General features: G+C 35.3%; 1 long non-coding RNA gene across 1 annotated transcript in view; it reads left to right on the forward strand.

Annotated features, from left to right (window-relative positions):
• The first annotated feature begins 734 nt into the window (after nt 1-734).
• The window catches only part of LOC146872771 (uncharacterized), a 51,383-nt gene continuing 30,445 nt past the window's right edge, over nt 735-21,672 (forward strand). Inside the window, exon 1 of the long non-coding RNA XR_014982614.1 lies at nt 735-961. This is a non-coding gene — a long non-coding RNA (uncharacterized LOC146872771). The remainder of the gene's footprint in view (nt 962-21,672) is intronic.

Consider the following 21,672-nt stretch of genomic DNA (forward strand, 5'->3'; position numbering starts at 1 on the left):
TGAAACCCTTTCAAGCTTGCATCGATATGACCGTTCCGTTCTCGATTAGCTCACCTCGAAGCCCGATGGATTCAGGTAACGTCGTGGCTAGCTCACTATATGACTCGTTACTTCGTCGTGGTGCCGTTCACGCTTGACGTTTGCAGAGCTTTCTCTCTCTCTCTCTCTCTCTCTCTCTCTCTCTTTCTCTCTCCGTGTGCCGGCACGATGCCGATCGATCGGATTAGCTCGGTGCGATGAACAGACCGAGAGAAGCGACCGATCGAACGACCTAACGATCCAATCCTGTATTCCGGAAATCTTTCATTGAGTCGTCTAAACGCGATCGATCACGTTCACGATTACGTTCCGAGTATCTACCAATTCGAGTCAAAGCAAGCATTTCTTTTTTCGTTTTTTTTTTCTTTTTTTTTTTTTTTCTTCTTTTTTTTCTTTTTTCGCCTTTATAAATGAATTATTACCGAAACGATCGAGCGATGAAAAATACCGATAAACTTTTTGATTTGTTTTCGATAAATAAATAAATGCGATTATCGCTTTAAGATCAATCCATATCAACCCAACGATTCCTTTTTTCTTTTTTCTTTGTTTTTATCAAAATTCACTTTCAGAAATGAATCGTTCTATATTCCGTATCGTTGCGCGGCTAGCACGAGCGCTGAATCGTCGTTCGATCGTTTGTCCGTCTTGTTTGTTATTTTGGTGTATACGTTCGAACTGGTAGCACAGTTGCTTCGAAGACTTGGAGATGATCGAACGTGTTGCGATTTGGTCACGTATCCATGTAACATTTTGGTGAAAACTTGAACGAAATTTTATCACCCTTATCGTTACTATTTCAACATTAGAAACATTGAAATACGACGATTTAGTGTATTAGAGAACATCACGTGTAATAAGGATGTCAATGGATGTCGTTAATTTCAAGGATAATAACGAGAAGTACGATATTAGTTAGAAGGTAAGATCAATTATCAATAATATACATGTTTTATCAGGTTAAATTTAATTAATCAAAGCGAATGATTATCGATTATAAGCAAGGATTTATAGAGATCCATAAGGAATGTACGAAGCAACAAAAATTATTCTTAGCAATTACGCTCGATAGCTTTTCCGATTTTTACTTCCTTTCACTTTTTCGTTTTTTTTTTTTTCAATATTTTTATTTTTCATTCAACTTTTATTACCGCACTGTATGTTAAACTATTATCAATTTGTGTACCTACATCGATTAAATGAGGCCCATATGGTACGCACTCTTTCATATCCGATGTTCGTAGATCGACCTTTCAGTAAATTTTGTTGAGATAGATCGATTACATAGATCAAAAAAGGACAAAAACAAAATCGTCGAGAAAAAGTGGACGAGCTCGTTTTTTTCCGAAGGCGATCGAGAACATTTGTATTCGCGTGACTCCGCTTGACACACGCACACACACACACGCACACACACACACACACACATACACATATATCTATATGTCTTTGTTTGCATTTATGCGTTCGTGTGTGTATATATGCGCGTGTTTGTGTATACGTCGTGTATCGTACGCTCCGGATCAGAATCGCAGGTACTGTTACGGAATTACGCGTGCTACTGTGTATAGGCCACAGTATTCTCCCTTTATCGACGCGTTATTGCCGATAGGTCGACTGTGTTGCATTTGTATGCGATCGTGTGAGTCGTACGCTTGCGTTTTAAAGTTTTATTTACCTAGTAATGTTTTCGTTCTATTTCTATTTTTTTTTTTTAATTTTTTCTTTTTTTGTAAATTTGTTGTCGTTGTAGTTTTTTTTCTTTTTTTTTTTTTTGTAGATTTGTGCAATTTCATTTTCTCAAGATTTACTTTTAATATTTCAGATTTGTAAGAATTTCTTTTTAATAGATCTATCGATTCATTAATATTACATCATTAAGTATTACATCTGATATTTAAGATGGGTTTTAGATTATGAAATGGAGTTTTGTCGTGATAGAAAGTAAACGACAAGGAAAAAGAATGACCACACACTCGTCTTTGAAGTCTTTTAAATAAATCGTAGGATAGTCGACGATTAGTTAGGATTATGATCGCAATGGGTATATCGATAAAACGTAAGCGTTAATGTCGAAGGTTATACGGTATAGGTTTATCGAAAATAAACGGTGAAAATCGTTTAAATTCCTGTATATCGTGCTTGCCCATATTGAGCCGGTAATCGATTATTCGAAAAAGAAGAAATATTAGCGGTCATTCGATAATAATTCAGTGCAGCTTAATGTAGGAGGTACTTTATTGCTAATATGTTCATTAACTTTTCCATGAAGGTTATAATTTGTGTACATGCACAGGATATACCTACATTCATTCATATGTACATACATATGCATCTATATAAAGCGGAAAAGATCATTGCCACATTTCATCAGAAGTAACAGAACGATGTTGGATTCTATTTTATCCATTCAAAAGGAATTTTTGATTGACAACGAAACACCGAACGACAGAATATCGAGCGATCCTGTTAGATTGGAATAGTGTGCAATTAATTACGAAGTTCATTACAAAAGAAGAGAAATAGCTGAGTCTTTTACGATGAAATGTCTGATTTGCCATCTATAAAAAGCTTAATTTATGTGACACATAGGACAAACATACATTCACAAACGATGTATGAGAAATTGCGGCCAGCTTGGGTTACCTTTCGCCTTGATCGATTTGCCATTTCCCTTTCACTCTCTACCAACGGATCAACACCGATACGCATATCTATCTATATATAACTACGTTCAATTATATATCTCTGGTTATTTATTTTAATTTACAATTTGCACTTCGAATAACAAATATCGTTAGAATCAAACAAATGAACTTGCGTTCTCGAAAAAGAAAAAGAATAAAGAAGTAATTACGATACAATTTATGGTGTATCGAATGTATAATAATATCGAATTTCGATTAGTTTGTTCAAGTCGTCAAATTAATGTATATTAATTAGTCGCACATTTTAATCAGATGATTAAAGAACGAATATATTTTAATGCATAATATTTGAATGTAACTATAATATCAAAGGAGGAATATTTTATAAGACAACGATAACGTTCAAGAGTTCGATGAAAATGGAGAAAAACGAGAAAGAGAGAAGAACAAAGGGATGGAAAAGTGACCCATCTAACTCATGTGGAGGAGATCGATGAAATCAGTCATAATCCTTAACAATTATGGTATCTGGCCTCACTTGCCTTTCATGTGAAACGAATTCTTTCATAAATTCGATCCGATTTCTCAATAGTTGATTTGAATAAAACTTGTGTTAAAAAGTTTTCAAACGGCGTGATATATATATATATATATATATATATATATACATATATGTACATACGTCTGTGTGTGCACCTAAGTAGCTATGTACGTACATGATTGTAGATATATGTGTGTATATCATTTACGCTAACACCAAGGATTATTAAATGGTAAAAAAATTGAAGGAAGGAATAATCGTTAGTATGGATAAAATAAAAAATGAATGAAATGTAATAGCGAGTCATAGGTCACGATGTTTGGCTAATAAGTAAGAATTGATAAAATTGTATGAACTTGCGTAATTATTGGAGCGTGTTCTCCATGAACCTTCAAGGTTAATGTGAACGAATGTGCGATAATGAAGCTTCAACTATTTTTTATTGTTACATTAAAAAGATGACATTGGTCGAAGAGAAACATGAAAAAATTGTTTAAAAGGATTATACGATTTAATAAATACGCTTACTTTTAATAGATTATGAAATAATTAACATAAGTAGTTTAATAAACTTAAGTATCACGTGCAAAGGTTTATTATAATATTGTCAATATTTTTATTAACAAGTTCGTTAGATTTTGTTTGGTGTTAGCGACTATGAAATCTGATTTAATCAATATCTCACGCCACGTTATATAGAAAACGATGGCTTTTTTTTTAGACAAAAATATAAACAAATTTAAAAAAAAAAAAAGAAAAAAAAAGAAAAAAGTAAAAAGAAAATAAAAAATAAAAAAAAAATTCAATAGCTTTTACCTAAACTTTCACTCGCGCATACATATTTATGGTTTGTCTTCGATATATTTTACACGTATGCGCTTTAAAAATAAAATCCACGCGTTGCATGTCTTTACAATATACAATTTCATAAACACGGATCGAACCATTGAATAATATTTTTCAAGAAACATCCACTGATAGTTTCTCGTAGATTATACATATTTGCTACCGTTACAATGGTGAGTAATATTTTTTTCTATTGCGTTAAATAAACTCGTTTGGTGATGAATAATATAAATTTCAATTCGAATTAAACAGTCTAACTCGATATTCGCGATCATTCGATAGTTTTAATCGATATTCTATTGACGAATAATCGTACTTTTATTATAGCTCGATCGTAGTCGAATTCAGGTAAATATACTTGTTTACAAGCATTGTTTAAATTTGATAGAAAAAAAAAAGAAGAGTTAATTTTTCACAAGCGACAAGGAATTCTACCATTTTGATATTTTATTCTGTTTAGCGAACGTCAATGAATAAGTAAGTTTTAGAAACGTGTAACTATCACGTTAACGAGTAACATTTAATGAGAATACATAAACCGCGGAACATTCATAAGTTCGTTATAAATATTTTAGAATGTTTGAGAAACAAATTCTGAGAAACTTTAGCCGACGGCTGTGACAGAATATTTTTCAGTGCCGCCGGGGAGATACTAGGATTACGGTATTCCGCATTAACATTAGTTTCGTTAATTGACTTATTTTCTTGGATAGAACGAGATGATGCCATTGAAAAATCCAAAAGATTATTTTTTTTTTCCTACATTGAATGATGACTTGAAACTAGGGACATTTGAACTTATGAAGGAACGGGATTGTTTAAATAAACTTTAGTTTTTAATCAAAACAAGTACGTTCGATCTGTCCAATTCATTCTTTATAAGTTTTTCGAAATATATAAACAAAAAAATTTATAATAAACTAGTCCAGAATATGGTCCAACGCAAATTGCGTATCCGACGGTAGATAGGTACGCGAAAATAAAAGAGAACATATTTCTATAAAATTTTTATCGTGGAAAATATTCCTGTCAATCAAAAAATACTCTTTCCGAAGTGAAGCTTAAAAGAAAATTATTTTCGCATTATTCTATAGTCTCTTTATATTTCACAATTCAGATTGCTAACTTTTTAATTTTCAAATAGGAATATTACTTATTGTCAATTCGAATGAAATATATCATTTATTTTAGAAAATTAACTTGCTTTTTGCGGTCAAAACGAAGTGAGCGTTTTTCTTCTTATCGTTCTTTTTTTTTTTTTTTATTTTCTTTTAATTTTTTTTTATGGTAATAAACCGATTCTAACAAATAAATCTTACGCCTGTGTATTTCTCGAAGTAACATTCTATAATTCTTAAGGGTTTTAAAGAAATGATTAAAGTATTTGAGTTAGGATACGCGGAGAAAATGGACGAGTCTCGTGAGGCCGCCATAAAAATACGGTGATTTCAACCGACGGCAAGCGCAAGTTCAGCTTTCTTCTCGCGTATTGATTCGCCTCCATTTTTTTCCCATGTAAAATGGAAGACGTCGAGAGGCAAATTAAAATGAAGAGTTGTAGGAAGATCATTTTTTCAAATAGATTTAGTTGAATCTAACTACTTATCAAAATGTTGTCGTCGTACAATTGATCATGTAAAATTTTGTCAATTTTTATCGCCATAAATTATCCATAAATTAATATGATCCTATTAAATATTTCATGTTTGTAGATTTGGCATCAAGTTTAGTGAAGAAAAAAAAGAAAAAGAAAAGAAAAAAGTAGGAGAGTCCATATTTTCCGACCTCATTCCAATCGTTCTATTTTGTTTTTCTTTTTTTTTTTTTTGTAATAATGAAAGAAAAAAAGAATATGATTTGAGGTATCATAAGACAAACATTTATATCCGAGAAGAATTTATCTTCATAGTTTGTATCGCGTTTGAAACAGGCTGGATATAAAAAGGAAATCGAGAGGAATCAAGAGGAAATCCATAATCGAAAAAAAGCGCGGGTATAACCTTCGGGCTAGTAGATAGCAGAGAGCTCTTCTTCACTTTATCCGCGATCAGAAAGTGAAAGGGAATCGCACTTTCGGTTATCGATGGGAAAACGAAAACGCGGACTACACTTCGCCGGTGCCGCGTGAACGGCGGATTTTTATACGCTCTGGGTGATATTAATTGGGCCGTATTGTACCGATGGAAATTCAGATTAATCGAAATAAACAACAACAGTATACACATATGATATTTCTATGTGCGTACGTCGGGCAATACTGTCGGAAATATTTTGATAAATATATTGTATGGTATCGATCGATCGATTAATTTTAATATTATAAATACAGTAAAAGTTGAAATAATAATTTTTCTTTTTTTTTTCTTTTTTTTTTTTTTTTTATTGTAAGAAAGTGAAATAGAAGCAGAAAAAACTGATTGTTAGGAGAACGCAATGAATGGTAAAAGGATGATGTTATCTGTAAGTTGTTCAACCTTTTAACGATCTGATAAAATGATATCGGTACAAAATAGATATACGAAGCCTGAACGGTACCTGTTGAATTTTTCAAAAACACCGAGAGTTATATACGTGATGATAAAGTCCATGTTAAAGTCATTATTTTCTCGAGAAAAGACAGGATATCGACATCTCTATAAAAGTCCTGTCAAATGCCGATGACTCTTGAACTTTTATAAAAAAAAAAAAAAAAAAAAAAAAAAAAAAAAAAAAAATTTCAGAATTTTTATCACGTACCGATTATCGAACGGTCGACGTCATTGGCGTTATTTTTATAATTTAGAAGTATAATTTGTTCTCCGAATCGATTCGAATGTTGAAATTCAGATAAAAAGGAGAAGAAAACTATGTATAATAAAATTTCTTTTAATGGAATCGAATTATAATTGATTCGAATCTTACGAAGTTATTGCAATTTGGTTTGCAAAAGTGTTTTGTTATCCTGACATCCACATTTGCTTTCTTTATGGAAAATTTTTCTACACAAAACTATTAAAAGAAAAATATTGAAATAGCACTGTCGTGACACTGATCTATCACTTTAACGAAAGAATATTGAACGATCGCGAAAATAATAATTGATTGGTTAATAACTTAATAGAATATTTTTAATAGACAGAAAGAAGAGAGCGTACGATCCATCGAGATCGACGAATGTTTTGAACTGAGAACTGTGTCATGTGAGTCCCAAGTTTCGTGGGACCGTGAGAATATTCTCCTGTGGGCCGGCCAATCGCGAACAGTGGCTGGAACGAGTTCGTCTCCTCTTCGTGGGGGATATGCTGGAGCACATCTACCTATGAAACGAACTACTACATGCTATGTGTGCTGCTCACATACACGATCTCATATAACTAGACGAAACTTATACATGCATGGATTATTTTTAGAATCCAGCTAGTCACAAATCAGAGATTCATTTTGTTTTTTCTTTTTTACATTTTATATTTTTTTTTAATATTCTTTTTTTTTTTTTTTCAATGCGAACCAGTCAATATCACTGATATAGCATTGATAATAGTTCTTTGACCATGAATTTTGAAGAGAAACTGTAAAAAGAATGTTACGAAAAAGGTAAAGAACATTTTCTTGTATTTGTAAAAAAAGAGTTTTATGACTCATCGTATTCGTATAATCCCCACTGAGTGAAAAGATAGTGGGAGTAGGAGCAAAGGGATGCTATATAGATTTCGAAATATTTTTCGTGCATGTAAAGCAAATATTAATAAAACGTAATATCTTCTGACATGAGTGTATGAAATCGCAGTAGGTGAGCCGGAGGCGAAAAGTTCGTTGCTGACCTTTCTTCCTTTCGTTTTAATATTGGAATTTTAAAAGAACATTCAACGAGCGTATGGTCACCATGCTTTCTGCTCAATGATTTTCTTTATAAGTAATACATAATCAAGGATCAGTTTTTGTAGATCGACGAATTACGCTATTAATCGTTAACGCGAACGGATGGTTTTATCATCGAGAGACAGACTGGCGAATATCACATTTCTATCCATGTACTAATAAACGACACGTTGATCGATGGCAATTAAGGGATAAAAACGTTAATGAGAAGAAATTAAGGTAGTTATCGTAATGAGCCTAGTGCCAATAATGATAATTTTTTTATCTTATACATTAAAATATATATATATATATATATATATATCTAGATAATATCTATAAATGTTATATTTTTTTATAGATATGTACTTTTTTTTTTTCTTTTTTTTTTTATATACTTTTTCTATGCCAAAGAATATTTCAAATTTTTGCAAGAGAGAAAAATAGTCATTAACTATTATTCTATTTGACCTTAATATAATTGATTAAAATTTTAATCAATTTATATATTTAATATATTTCGGATAAATAATTGTACAAAATCATATGAGAATCAAATCATTGTGTAACTAGGTAATTTTATGAAATAGAATGAAATCACTGCGAATGAAATTTCTTTCCTCTGTAAAACCCATATATATTCCATATCCTGTTTTTATTTTTGTTTCTTCGAAAAACAAAAGCTCATGCATACGAATATTTAACGATATGCCAGATACGAGGAGAGTTCTGGCATTTATATAGAACGAAGATACCCAAGGCGAATGCGTTTGATGCGGGATTTTCGGTTTTACACGATACGCTCGTGGAATTTCGATCGATTTCACTGAAATTGTAACTTGAACCATTATGCCAACAATTGGATAATGCTGTTCGAGACGTCAGCTAGGCATGAGAACGTTTCGAGTGGACGGTATAACACGTTTCTCTTGTGAAGAAACATCTGGCCAAGTTAGCAAGACCCTTTTCTATTTTCTTCATCTTATTTATTATGCATCCTATTTTATTCCTACGATCGAGTTTTTAGCTTTATTATTCATTTATTAATTTTATGCAAAAATATTGTAATTTCTTGAGCTTTTTAATCCCTATAACTAAACAGCATAACAATGGATAATAAATCTAGATTAGATTTTTAACGTCGTATTAATTTGAAAAAAAAAAAGAAAAAAGAAAAGAAAAGAAAAAAATCTTAAAAATTATATAATATTTCTCACAATCAAATGAGCATTGTATCTCCTAAAGTAATTACCTTTTCCTCGAGCTGACAAAAATGGCGGAAAGAAGAACAGCCTTGCCGTCGTAATTTTATCACTCTTCCTCTTTCTCTTTCAAAAGGCAGAAAAGCAACTATGCCGGTATCCTTTTATTATTTCCTTGTTTTACAACGAGTCAAACAAGTTACTCCGACGTTCTAGCTTCGTCGAGACTTTTAACGGCACGAAACTGAAAATGGTGGAAAGCGGCGCGTCGCGCTAGTAACGGTCGTATAAATTCCGCGGAATTGCCCGATGCTCGTTCGTGATGTGTGCCAGCTCAGCCGGAGAAAGAGAGAGGAACAGACAGAGAGTATGAAAAAAAAAAAGGAAACGATCGGTCGTCGGTTGATAGAAGAGGGGGTTTAAGGGAGGAAGGGTGAACGGAACGGAGTGGAAAGTTGAAGAAAAACCGTGGTGGTGTTTACTGGAACCGGTCGTGGAAAAACTTTTCAGACGGCGGCTTTTGAATGGTCGTCGATCGTTCGGCGAACTCTGCTAGCTCGTTTCACGACGCTCGGATTTACGGTGTCTCTCTCTCTCTCTCTCTCTCTCTCTCTCTCGCTCTTTTCCTCTTTTCGTCCTTCATTTCTCCTTTTTTTTTCCATTTTTATCAGCAAATTCATCGTAAATTTATCGAGTACCATTTACCGCGACACACTTTTCCAATGAGCTTAACCACGTAAAGCTCGATCGGTTTTTATTAGTAAGACGTAACTTCGTACGAGAACCGATGACTTAAGAAGAATAAAAATTTTTCCCCAAGTATATGCTGAGAATATTTATAGCGTTTTTTTTTTTAACAAAAAATATTATATGTATTTATTTGATACGAATGAGGATGTAAATGTATTGAATGATAATATCATATGTAATTGATACAAATGAACTTGTACATATGTACATTCACAATTACGATTGAGTAAAAAGAAATTTTAATATAATTGTTAAACGCTAATAAGATTAAAAAATTTATTACCCATTGATATAATTTTTATAGGCGATTTAAGGTATCTTATTATCACTTTTTGGTTAGCGATCGGTGCCGTATCGATCGCTTTGATTTACATCGAGACATACCTAATTACCTGGCGATTTAATGAAATCACGAATTTAGTATTCCCTCCCCCGCGATTATTATCAGATATCGGTTTAATAATGCGATATATTCATCTGATTTCAATACTTATTCCCCGTCTATATAAATTAACGAATATTCTATATACATGGTACGACTATATGAACGACAGCGTCTAATTATCTCGTTTCTCCAAATCACAGTTGGAGATGCTAATTAGCTATTATCTATCGCGTTATACTTTCGGAACGTATCACGTGATTATTATACGCTTGAAAAGAAAGAAAAAAAAAAAAAAAAAAAAAAACCTCCATCAATCCTATGAAATGTTCTCCTTAATCTGGCTTAGGGAAACCATCCGTGTTTCTATCGATTTATTTCATTATCAGAAGAAGAATATAAGCGTGGAATCGTTTACATCAACATTTATATTAGTAAGTATCGATTAAAGTGATCAAATATTTCGTTATATGGATGATGAAAAGCAGTTTATTCACGTTGCTCTTTCTTTTCTTTTATTTTTTATTTTTTCTTTCTTTGAAATCAAATTGTAACCATTTCTGATTTAAGAGCTAAAAGAAAGTTTATCATCTACCGGTTGTCGTGGCAATTGATTCGAACAATTACCGTACGGTGCGGCTAGGTGGTCGATGCAAATTGAAAAGCGAAATCATATTGAAAGCATTTCACTCGAGAAAGTTTGACGTGGTTCACGAAGGTGTATGTACGTAACGAGTGGCGTCGGGAGGTGAGAGGAGGAGTTGCTGGTGGAGGAGGAGATGGCGTTTGAGTTTTCGATCGGAAACCGGGTAGCGCCGTGCAAGGTAACGCGATTAACGCCATGCAAAATTGGACCTCTTTGAGCAGCGCGTCGTTCGTTCGGTCGACGATGCAACGCAGTTAGCCCTTCAGGAGGTGGCGTTAGAGGGTGGAAAAGGGTGAGTAGTAGGATCGTCACGCCGGAGAACGCGTACCACCGACTCCTACGTGGCTGTGTACAAACCTTTAAAGTGTCGAGATTTCTCGTGACATCACCAACGCGAAGATTTGTCTCCACCGAGCCATAAGAACGTTTGAGCTTTCGATTGCACGCGTTATCCTGATCTGATACGATTATCCATTGCACGAAATGTCGTTTCTCTTTGATGAGAGATGCTTTCTCTCTCTTTTTCTCTCTCTTTTTCTCTTTCTCTCTTTTTCTCTTTCTTTCTCTCTTTCTTTCTCTCTTTCTTTTACAAAAATTATTTCTTAAATAGATATACAGGAAAAGAATTCATTATAATTTTTAAATTAAGACTCTGAATCATTTACAAACGTCTATCAATAAAGACATTATAAACGCTTCAAATAAAATAAATAAATATTAGCAAGCTAGTTAAAGAATCATGGTATGGCATTGGTATTAAACTCTTAACTATGTTTGACGGGTATATTCGTCATGCGAAAAAAGAAATTACCTTTTGCTGTTTAAATTATAATTTTATTATAAACTGAAAAAATATTCGTAAATTTAAGACGCTTTATAATATTTTGAGACAACGAAGTGGAAAGAAAATTAGACAGTTAACAGTCATTGTTGTAAAAGGTTTTATTCGGACCTCTACTAATTTCTGTAATGTATTCTGTTAGAAAGAACTGTCTTGCCTTGTCCTGTCCTGTCCTTGGTTACTTTCATTATTATACTCGCTATTAGATATAAAAATTGTCATTTTTTCATGAGAAGTAAAACACTATTAACAGCTTAAGTTTTGTCAATAATGTAAATGAATTTTTGAGAAAGATCAATTGCCATTTCGTTGTAATTTTCTTTCAATTCTATAAAAGTTCAATATATTCTGTGTTTGACGTATATATTCGTCATTTTTTTTATTTTTACTACATGGATACACATTTTAAAAATAGACCTACAAAAGTTAACAGGTTAATTAACGTTAACGATCAGCCAATTACTTTGATTTATATTTGTTAATAAATTAAGATCCAATATGTATATATCGTCGTGACTTTGGTCTTGTGGGTTGATACGTATAAACGTTTGGCAAATGCGAGAAATGGAGTGTAAAAAGAGTATCGTTTAAATGTAAAAGAGTTCAACGTCAGACGTCAGAGTTTTTCTCTCTTTATGCGGCATTCATTAACTTTGAAGTCAATTTCGTCATTGGACTATTTGCCACCTTTACCAGGTTCACATCTAAGCACTGCTTTTCGGTGAACAGCTGAATATTACGTGGGCAATGTTGAACAAGCGAACGATGGAATAAATAGATAATTAGCAAGTCGAGAAAAGAAATGATAATTTTCGTATTTCCCATACTCATTGATCTTTCATCTTTCTCTTTCTCTCTTTTTCTCTTTGCCAATTGACTTACAATCTATAACTCATTATCGAGTAAGAAAAAAGAGAAAGCCCGTAGACTTAAGCCTACATTTTAATAGACATTCATAATGATGTTTATCCGTGTATAAGTAAACTATCATTGGGATTTCTGAATTTGGATGATAAAAAATTGGAGATATCGATCGAAATGCTGATAAATATTATTATTACGATATCGAGTCTATTGTTAATCTTGGATAATGGAAATTTAAAAAAGTTTTGTATCGGTTAGTGGTGACCTCCATCCTAATAGTCTTCATCAAATATATAAGCGATATGGGATATCTTTGTTATGTAAGCTCGGTAGCTGCAATGTTGAAAAGACAAAAGGATCAGGGTACGATGGGAAAATCGGTATTTGGAAGAGGACGCATCGTAATTCCGGAGACACAGAGGATATATATCAGTAGGAGGTGGCCGCAAATAGAACCTTTAATACGTCGGCATTGTACGTTAGATTGGAATCGCCCTGAGCGATTCTCGGCTGGTTTCATCGGTCGAGAGATTGAAACCATTCCGACGAGCATAACCACCGTCGAGTTTCGTTCGTTTTCGATGGAGACGATCGGGGTGACCCGATTGGTTGCTGTGATACACTCAGTGTTCATCCTGGGACCTGAACTTAAACGTTGGTATGAGTTGTGCCCTACAAAAATACAGGTTTCCAATAACTGATATAGTCCCTTCTTTCTATCTTTCTCTTTTCCCTCTCACCTTGTCTATTCTCTTATATCTACTTTTTGCTTAGCCCTCTTTGTTCTTCTTCGACAGGACAGAGAAACAATGCAGCATGCGCAAAAAAGTATCCCCTCTTCTTCGTTTTACTCTCTGTTGGTTCTTTTTTTCTCTACAGTAACCATCGACAGGCACCATCTCTTTCTATCTTTGTTTTGCTTTCTCTCCGTCTGTCCGTTTCTCTCTCTTTCTCTATCCATCTATCTCTTTCATTTATCTTCTTCTTTTTAAAAAAGTAGTATACATGTGTTACTCGGATCCTCGTGTTTGGAGTACTCCGATCAACAAACAAACTACGAACGATTCTTTTATCTTAATTCGTCAATCTCACGTGATTCATCTTGTTAAATCTAAATCAATTAATACTTGATCGAATAAATAAATTGATCAGCTTTAAATGATTTTTGATTTCACTTGTTAAATTGAACTTGGTAATCTTGTACTCGTTAGATTTTAGACCAGACGAGGAGTCAATTGAGATTATCCGTTAGGTGAACGTAAAGCATGAATGTTGAGCTTATTGCCAATTTCACAGGTGCATGAGCTTCGAAATGGGTTATGCTGTGTTACCATAGGGATTCGTAGTAGCGCACGGCCGTGCGTAATATCGGTCATTGACAGCGATAGTGTTCCGCAATGTTCCGGAGAATGTGCGTTCATGGTCACGCACATACTGGGTGGCACTAAGGTTGATTCATCGTTAGATTCGTTGATTATGGACCGAGGTATAAATTAAAATCACTTACAAATATTGTCTCTTTACGTATTGTTATGTTCTAGTTAAATGACTCGTACTATATACATTAAATATTTAACAAGTTATTAATGAATACATTATTAATTCGTAACTGAACATAGGATTAGGGTATCTTAACCGATTTAATTTATTATGTAAAATGTTATTGTTCGATAATATGTACTACTAAGTCTTCACTCTGAAATTTCAATCTGCTTGCTTATAGATGTACCTATGCATGCGTATTTATGATTCAATTTTAATAGAAAGCGACTCGTTTGATATTCGAGGGTAACGATCGGATCTATTAGGCTTATACAACCGTAATACGGAGAATTGGATACCGGATAGCAAGTATCACCCAGTATATAGTTCGGTCGCATGTATATAGTCGTTAACGTGGCACACGTACGCACGGTAACAATGAACCACAGGTTTGTAGGAGAAAGTGAGGGGGGATACGCCGAGCGTTAATTGGTTCAGTGTCAAGGTCAAACCTCTCTCGCGCGTCATCGCATTATCATCGATTATTGGACATATCTCGTGGTTGTATAACTCTAAGTATATGTGTTTCTGTATTAGGGCGATATTACAAAGACCGATAAGACGATGATGAGATAGTGACCCACGATATGATACAGTTACTGTCGAATCGATTGCCAAGTGTAATCGTGTGTAAGTTAACATCACTAATAATGTCCTGTTAGGGAAGTACATCGATGAGCTTTCATTGTCCAGCACGTTCATTGTCTCGTTACTTAACTATACGCTCTGTTATATACGTGCCGATAGATTCAACAGGCTGAGATTTATAGTGCCAAGTCTATGTAGAACACAGTCAGCGTATGGGCCCAACTTTCACGATTCAAGTACCCAATGTGTTTCATTATTTCTTTTTCATTTTATCTTAATATCTGTGAAATTTTTTTGAAAAAGTGGCAAACCAAAGATCCAAGATAATTCATTTGCGCATATATATGAAGAGGTAAGCCAAGTTCGCAAAAATTAATAAAATTTACAACGTTAAAATATTACAAGAAATTTTAGGATATTTATTTTTTCTAAGAACGGGAAGAAGGAAAAACTAGAAAGAAAGAGAGAGAGAGAGAGAAAGAAGAGAAAAAGAGAGAGAGAGAGAGAAAGAGAGAGAGAGAGAGAGAGAAAGAGAGAGAGAGAGACGACCTTGGCCTAGTATACGAGAGCAAAAGCGGACATCCAAATCCACGTGGTACTTCGTGCCTTTGTCCGAAGGTCGTGGTTCACAGTATAAGCGAGAAGTGAGAGAAGGATGAGTGCGCGTGAAAGAATTGCGACGAAAAAGCGAAGAATAGAAAGAATTGAGAGCGTCGGCTGGACGAGGAGCGTTGCAATAAATCGGTCAAAGAGTTCGCTCGACGTTGGGAGGGGTCGTTGTATGTATATGTATGTATCTACGGCGATAGTACGTGCCATGGCTCGAGGAGGGGTGTATACCACCGCGGTGGACACAGTTTTTTTCACGTCGTTTAGCTCGATTTTTTCCACTGTCAGCTGCGGGGATCGATCGAAAAGCGAACGAGACAACGGTGATTGCGTAATGGCCAGTGTGCTGTAGTGCCGATCGAAAACGAAAGTAGATGACGCGACTGAATACATATATAAATGTATACATATATATATATATATTGTATATATGTATATATATATATATATGACATACAAACATATATATATATATATATATATATATATATATACATATACATATACATGTACTACACATACTGGTTGGGGACTCAGCAGACGGACAATAACCAATCATGTGCAATTAACCTGTGACACCATGACACCTAAATACTCCGCTGTGATACCTACATAGCGGTTATGTTCCCATTATGTGGCCGTATCGACATGTGTTTCGCGCCGTGTCGTGGCACGCGCGTTGCCCGCGTTCCTCCGTGCATTTCTGCGTTCTATGATATGCCAGTACTAGGATGAGCGTGCAGAGATCACGCATAGACTATGTGTCTACCATGCCAACGATATATACGTACTATCTCCTATATCTCGATTACATTGGATATCTATAAGCTATAGATCGATTGCCTGTTGGTCAATAAAGCTACTGTATAACCAGGTCAACTTGCTTTTTCAAAAAAATATAAAAATAATTGATTTAGCAAGTGCATCTGAGAGACAGAGATAGAGAGAGAGAGAGAGAGAGAGAGAGAGAGAGAGAGAAAGAGAAAAATGTAAAGAAAATAGTTGTGAATTTCGTCATTTTTTTGAGTTTAAAATTTTCTAAAAATAAAATGAGCAATAAATTTATGCAAGTTGAGTCGGTGTCTTGCAAGGACAATAATACAGAAAATATACCTGTGATAGGTCAGAGGTGGTAAACTTTAGGTCAAAACCCTAGGACTCCGCTGAGTCTTTCACGACAACCTGCCAATCCTGTTTCTCGCGTGACACCCCATTTAAACATGTCTCGTGTCTCTTAACCCGAAACTACATAGTTCAGGGGAACAACGGGATGATTTGCAGACTCTGCAATAACCGGTTTCTTGCTGGAGGTCCTCTTGTCGTCTTGCGTTTGGGTGGTCTAGCGAATTTTGCACGATTTTCAATGCTCGATGGGTAACTCAGGCGATCAAGAAATTTAGCTTTATTCATTAGAAAGACGTTCATCGTGAGAACGAGACAATTTTTTAGGACATGAGCTAGCTCGAAATAAAAATTCACGGCTCTCCCTTTGTGACGAGTAAACGTGAGATCGTAAGACTCCTAAAGAAAATAATGGATTTTATAAAAGGGAAGGATTAGATTCTTCTGAGAAGATGAAAGAGAATTTGACGTAGAGGATTGATCAAAGCTGTTACAAAAGCTGAGGGTTCTTGCATACGTAATTGTGGGATATCTCTCGTAGACGAGTAATGTCTGTAAATAAAGAACAGCTTTGTGCGCCGTATAATACTGAATGATGAAATTTCGAAGAAACCGTGTTATCAAGCTGAAGTTGTAAAAACGTGAGAGTTTGGACAGTTGGAACGTTAACGTAGATTATGCTGGCTCTGTATCATATTAGTTGCATACACATATCGTATACATTACGGAATTAACAGATGTATTAGAATAATGAGGGATTTTCCGAATCCTTTTATAAAAGGTACACATTTCAGTAGTATTCGTTTTCTCGCAAACAAAACATATTATATTAATTTAAACGAGCTGTATTTCGTCAGCAAAGTAATATCATCGAAATCCTGATTGGTAAAATAAGTTGAATGACTTCCTTGTAGACTTATTGTACAGACCCAGTATTTTCAATGAACTCGAGAGAATTTATATGGATCGATGCCTCGATGCCAGCTTTTAGCCTTTGTTCAATTATGTTTGTAAAAGCGACGCTGACTTCTGCTATTTGTCATCGAACGACGGTACGATTATTGAACGCGGCATGGAGGCTGTTGATCGTAGGAAATGAATGAAACAAGTTGTTGTACACGTTTCAATACCGATTTAATATAGTACGTGAGTTTATAGTTATACCACCTTCATAATTTCAACGCGTAGCTGAGTATGCGAGTTATGATTTTCGTAATCATAATTAAATGTGCTTTCATTATTATTAGTATAATAGATGTCTATTATAAATAGGATATGTAATGATTTTGTCTATTGTATCTATTGTAGCGTATTGTTAATGATTATTGATTTCTCCGCTGTTCATGTTGTAAAGCTTTAGAAATCTTCTAGTGGAATGTGATTTGAAATTAGATCCTTTCGAAATAACGCACGGATCGATCATTTCCTCTCGTTGAACGCTACCCCATATTCTGTCTTTTCTTCGAAACTCGTTCAAATAGATAAAAGTATCATGCAGAATGGTTGTTGCAAGAGTTGGATGTAGTGAACTGGGCGATCCAATTGTAGGTCTGACTGTGAACGCAAGTTCGACTGATAAAAGGAAACTTCGTGCAAGTTGATCGTATTGTGAGTCACCCAATGGTATTGGTATTACGAACCTGACAAGTTTCTCGAACGTAACATGAGAGACTTTCTAAAACGGTACGTGATAAGGCTAATATTTTTCTAACCAGCGAACAATATATACAAAAAAAAATATCTTTTAGATAAAAATAAAAATAATTTATATCTACGATATAAGATAATCAAATAAATAAAATCAATTTATTATTAATCATTTTTGTATTTAAAATTATAAAAATTTTACGGTTGCTATGGAAAGGGATTGAAAACGGGTTCAGGTTCCTTTCAAAGACAAGACAATTTGTATTCATCCATTCTTAAAGCTAGCTAGCTCAGAAAGAATCCAATAGGTTCGGTATGTTTCTGCAGGATTTTGCAGAGCTGTCTGCAATTCAAGAATATGTGGAGGGGGTCGAGCTGAAGCTTTACTGGGGGTCTAACAATGAATTCTAGCTCCATCATAAAAGGTGCTTCCTCGGACTCAACCCCTCTTTTTTCCTCTCCTTCGAACACCAACTGGCTCTGATTCTGCAGAGCTCTATGCAAATCGACTCGAAAGCGGGTTTTTGCATCGACGACTACCGAAGTACCGTGAGGAAGGGCCATCAGTTTTAAGTTTCGAGCTGAACGGAGAAGAAGCAAGAGAATCGTACGTCGTACGCGAACGATTTTCGGAGCAGAAAACGAAAGATTGACGGAACGAAGAGGGTGGTAGTGGTGACTGTGGTCGCGCTGCTACTGCTCTTGGTGATGGTGGGGGTGGTAGTGGTGAAGAAAAATGGCGGGAAAAGCCGGTGAGTGCGTGGGCGCAGGATCGATGAAGAGCACAAAATGGCGACGGTAGAGAAGGACGGAAGGACTAGAAAGAAGAGGAGGCTGCGAGTGTAGAGGGGGTGGTTTTCAAGGGGGTGGGCGGCGTGAGAGGGAGGAAAAGAGAGACAGAAAGAGAGAAAGGGAGATAGAGCGACGAGGAGAGAGCAACGTGCCGCAGAAGGGAGAAAGGTGAGTATCGAAGGAAAAAAGAAGTCTGCGAAAAAATTGAAGCCAACGCTGGAATCGAACGTGGTCTGTGGGTCAAGGATGCTGAGAGTGAAAATCAAAGAGTATCGGTCGTGCTATCTCTCCGCTTTCCAGACGGCCCAGTTTTTTTTTTATTTTCTATCTTTCTTTGTTTTTCTCTTTTTAGACGGGAAAATAAATTCCTGTGGCGCGTATATGCACGTACACGTTTATTATGTATCGTTTAGCTTCGCAAAATTCATTTGTCTTCAATCAATGGAATACGATGTATCGTATATTTTCGAAGGTCAGATATCCCATTAATCGTCACTTACGTATTCACGATTATACCTTCTGTTTTCCCGAGGTAGAAAGAACTTTTTTGCATAATATAAAAACTCTATTTCATTGTTAATCTAATGAGGCTATTGATTAGACGCTAATATATTGGATAACCAAATGAAAATTTAATATGATCGATAATGTACGATAATTAATATCTAATATGTTGCAAAAAAATGTTCACAAAATCGTGACCACCAGTAGCTCGCATCGCTACGATTGATTTTTATAATTTATTGAACTTCGCTTTGCATCGGAACCATTAATCATAATGTAATACGCTACGCGCAATAGATTTTAAAGCAAACACGCTGTCGCCGAAGGTCATTTCTCTTTGTTTGGAAACGTCATTCTTTTCTTTTTAATTTTCAACGTAAGACCATACGCGATTTTCCACGGTCTTTTTATTCTTAGTTAAAGGCTATAGAAACGATTATTTTCCTTTTCTTGGTTATTATTATCGGGAATTAATTAAATAAGGATTTTGTAATCAAACAAAAGAGAAAAAACTTTTTATATTTATTTCTAAATTTTTCTAAATTTTCCTTTTTAACGCGTGGAAGCATTTGACGCGTCTCGCGTTTGAGAATTAAAAAGGAACGTTAGAACAACGAAGAGCTCTGTTAAAGGATTGCTGTGAAATATTTCGTGAGTATAAAATATTCTTTCATCGTTTAAAAATGGCCTCTTAAAGAGAAACGTATCTCGCAATTGATTTGTATCTTAATTAATTTCGATATTCTAATGAAGTAAAAATAGACGTGTAGATTCGTCGCGTTGATTCTATTATATTTCTTTTGCTTTTTTTTTTCTTTTCTATTCCTTTCTAATCCGTAGAAGAACACGTTGCATTGTTGAAGTCTACGATTGTCTTAACTGAATTTTTCTCGTAGTTTATGCGCGATATTCTCTCGTTTTTCCCTCGAGGTGAGAGTTGGTAGAGTAGTCGTAGAATACGGAGCGTGTTGCTTGGGTAGGCTGCAGCTTTTCACGACAGCTCGTAAAATAGAAGCAGTACGCCCTCGAGACCTAGACGAGAACTCGGACTCGAGGATCGAGTTAATTAGATATTGAATTAATGCTCCTGTGAGATGCAACGAGCAAGAGTGAGTTTCGACCGTTAAAATCATCGAACCAAAATGAACGTACCTATGAATTTTCTGAATTACAGAATTAGTCCCTTTAAAGGGACATCTTTCTTTGACTATACTACTTTATTCCTATGAATTTTCTGAATCACGGAAAGTAATCCCTTTCAGAGACATCATTCTTTGAATACACTACTTTATTTCCATTCGTCGTTCTTCTCTCTCCTTTATTCTATTCTCTTTCGCTTACGTTCACTAGCCTCTTGCCACCCTTTTGCACGAAAGTCCGACGTACGTCCCTAGGAGGGTACGATCGAGCTCATCTTTGCAGGATTTTAATTACCGGCGTATCCTTACTCTTAATTAATTATCTTTCCTGCGCCGTATCTAAATAATTTTAATTAAAATCGTCGAACGAGCCCATACTCCTTCTTTCCCTTTTATTTTTTCTTAACCAAACCGACAATTAAAAAATTTAATTACCGGCTTCGATTAAGTGCCTCGAGTGTATTAAAAGCTTGGATTTCGATAATGTAATCCATACGTTTCGTGTAAGAGCCAGATATGAACCAGACTGCTAAAACTGTCCTATCTATTTTTTTTCCTTTTTTCCTTTCGAAGAAACTTGATTGCTTATCGGACGAGATGGGACGAAATTTCTGTCAAGGACATAAAATGCTTATCACGAAGATGACAAAAATGGTTTCTTTGTTATAAAAGCAGAAAGCTTTAGGCGTACGCGAACATAGGGTTGGCTATTTCTTTCTCACTCCCTCTCTCTCTCTCTCTTTCTCTTTCTCTCTCTCTCTTTATAGCCTAAAACTCCTAAGGGGATCGCTCTGGTAAGCGATGGTGATGTCGGCGTAGGCAAAATGGTGGCTTCGCCGGCGAGAGGTGACTTTCGTGCTAGGTACTTCGTAATGGCTAAGTTTACTTTGGCCATTTGTATCGAGAAGAGAGCGGAGTCCAAGAGAGGTGGAGTGAAAGAGGGGTTTCGGCGGACGAGGAGAAGAGAAGAGAAGAGAAGAGAAGAGAAGAGAAGAGAAGAGAAGAGAAGAGAAGAGAAAGAACGGTCGGGCTAGACGGAGGGACGAGACGATGGGTGAAAGAAGGAAGGAGGGAGAGGGAGAGGGTGTGCTGCGGTCGGAGAACGAGAATGGAAGGAGAGTGGAGGAAAAGGG

This window comes from Vespa mandarinia, chromosome 9 (assembly GCF_050613455.1).
Source record: "Vespa mandarinia isolate Hongniang chromosome 9, ASM5061345v1, whole genome shotgun sequence".
Lineage (NCBI taxonomy): Eukaryota > Metazoa > Arthropoda > Insecta > Hymenoptera > Vespidae > Vespa > Vespa mandarinia.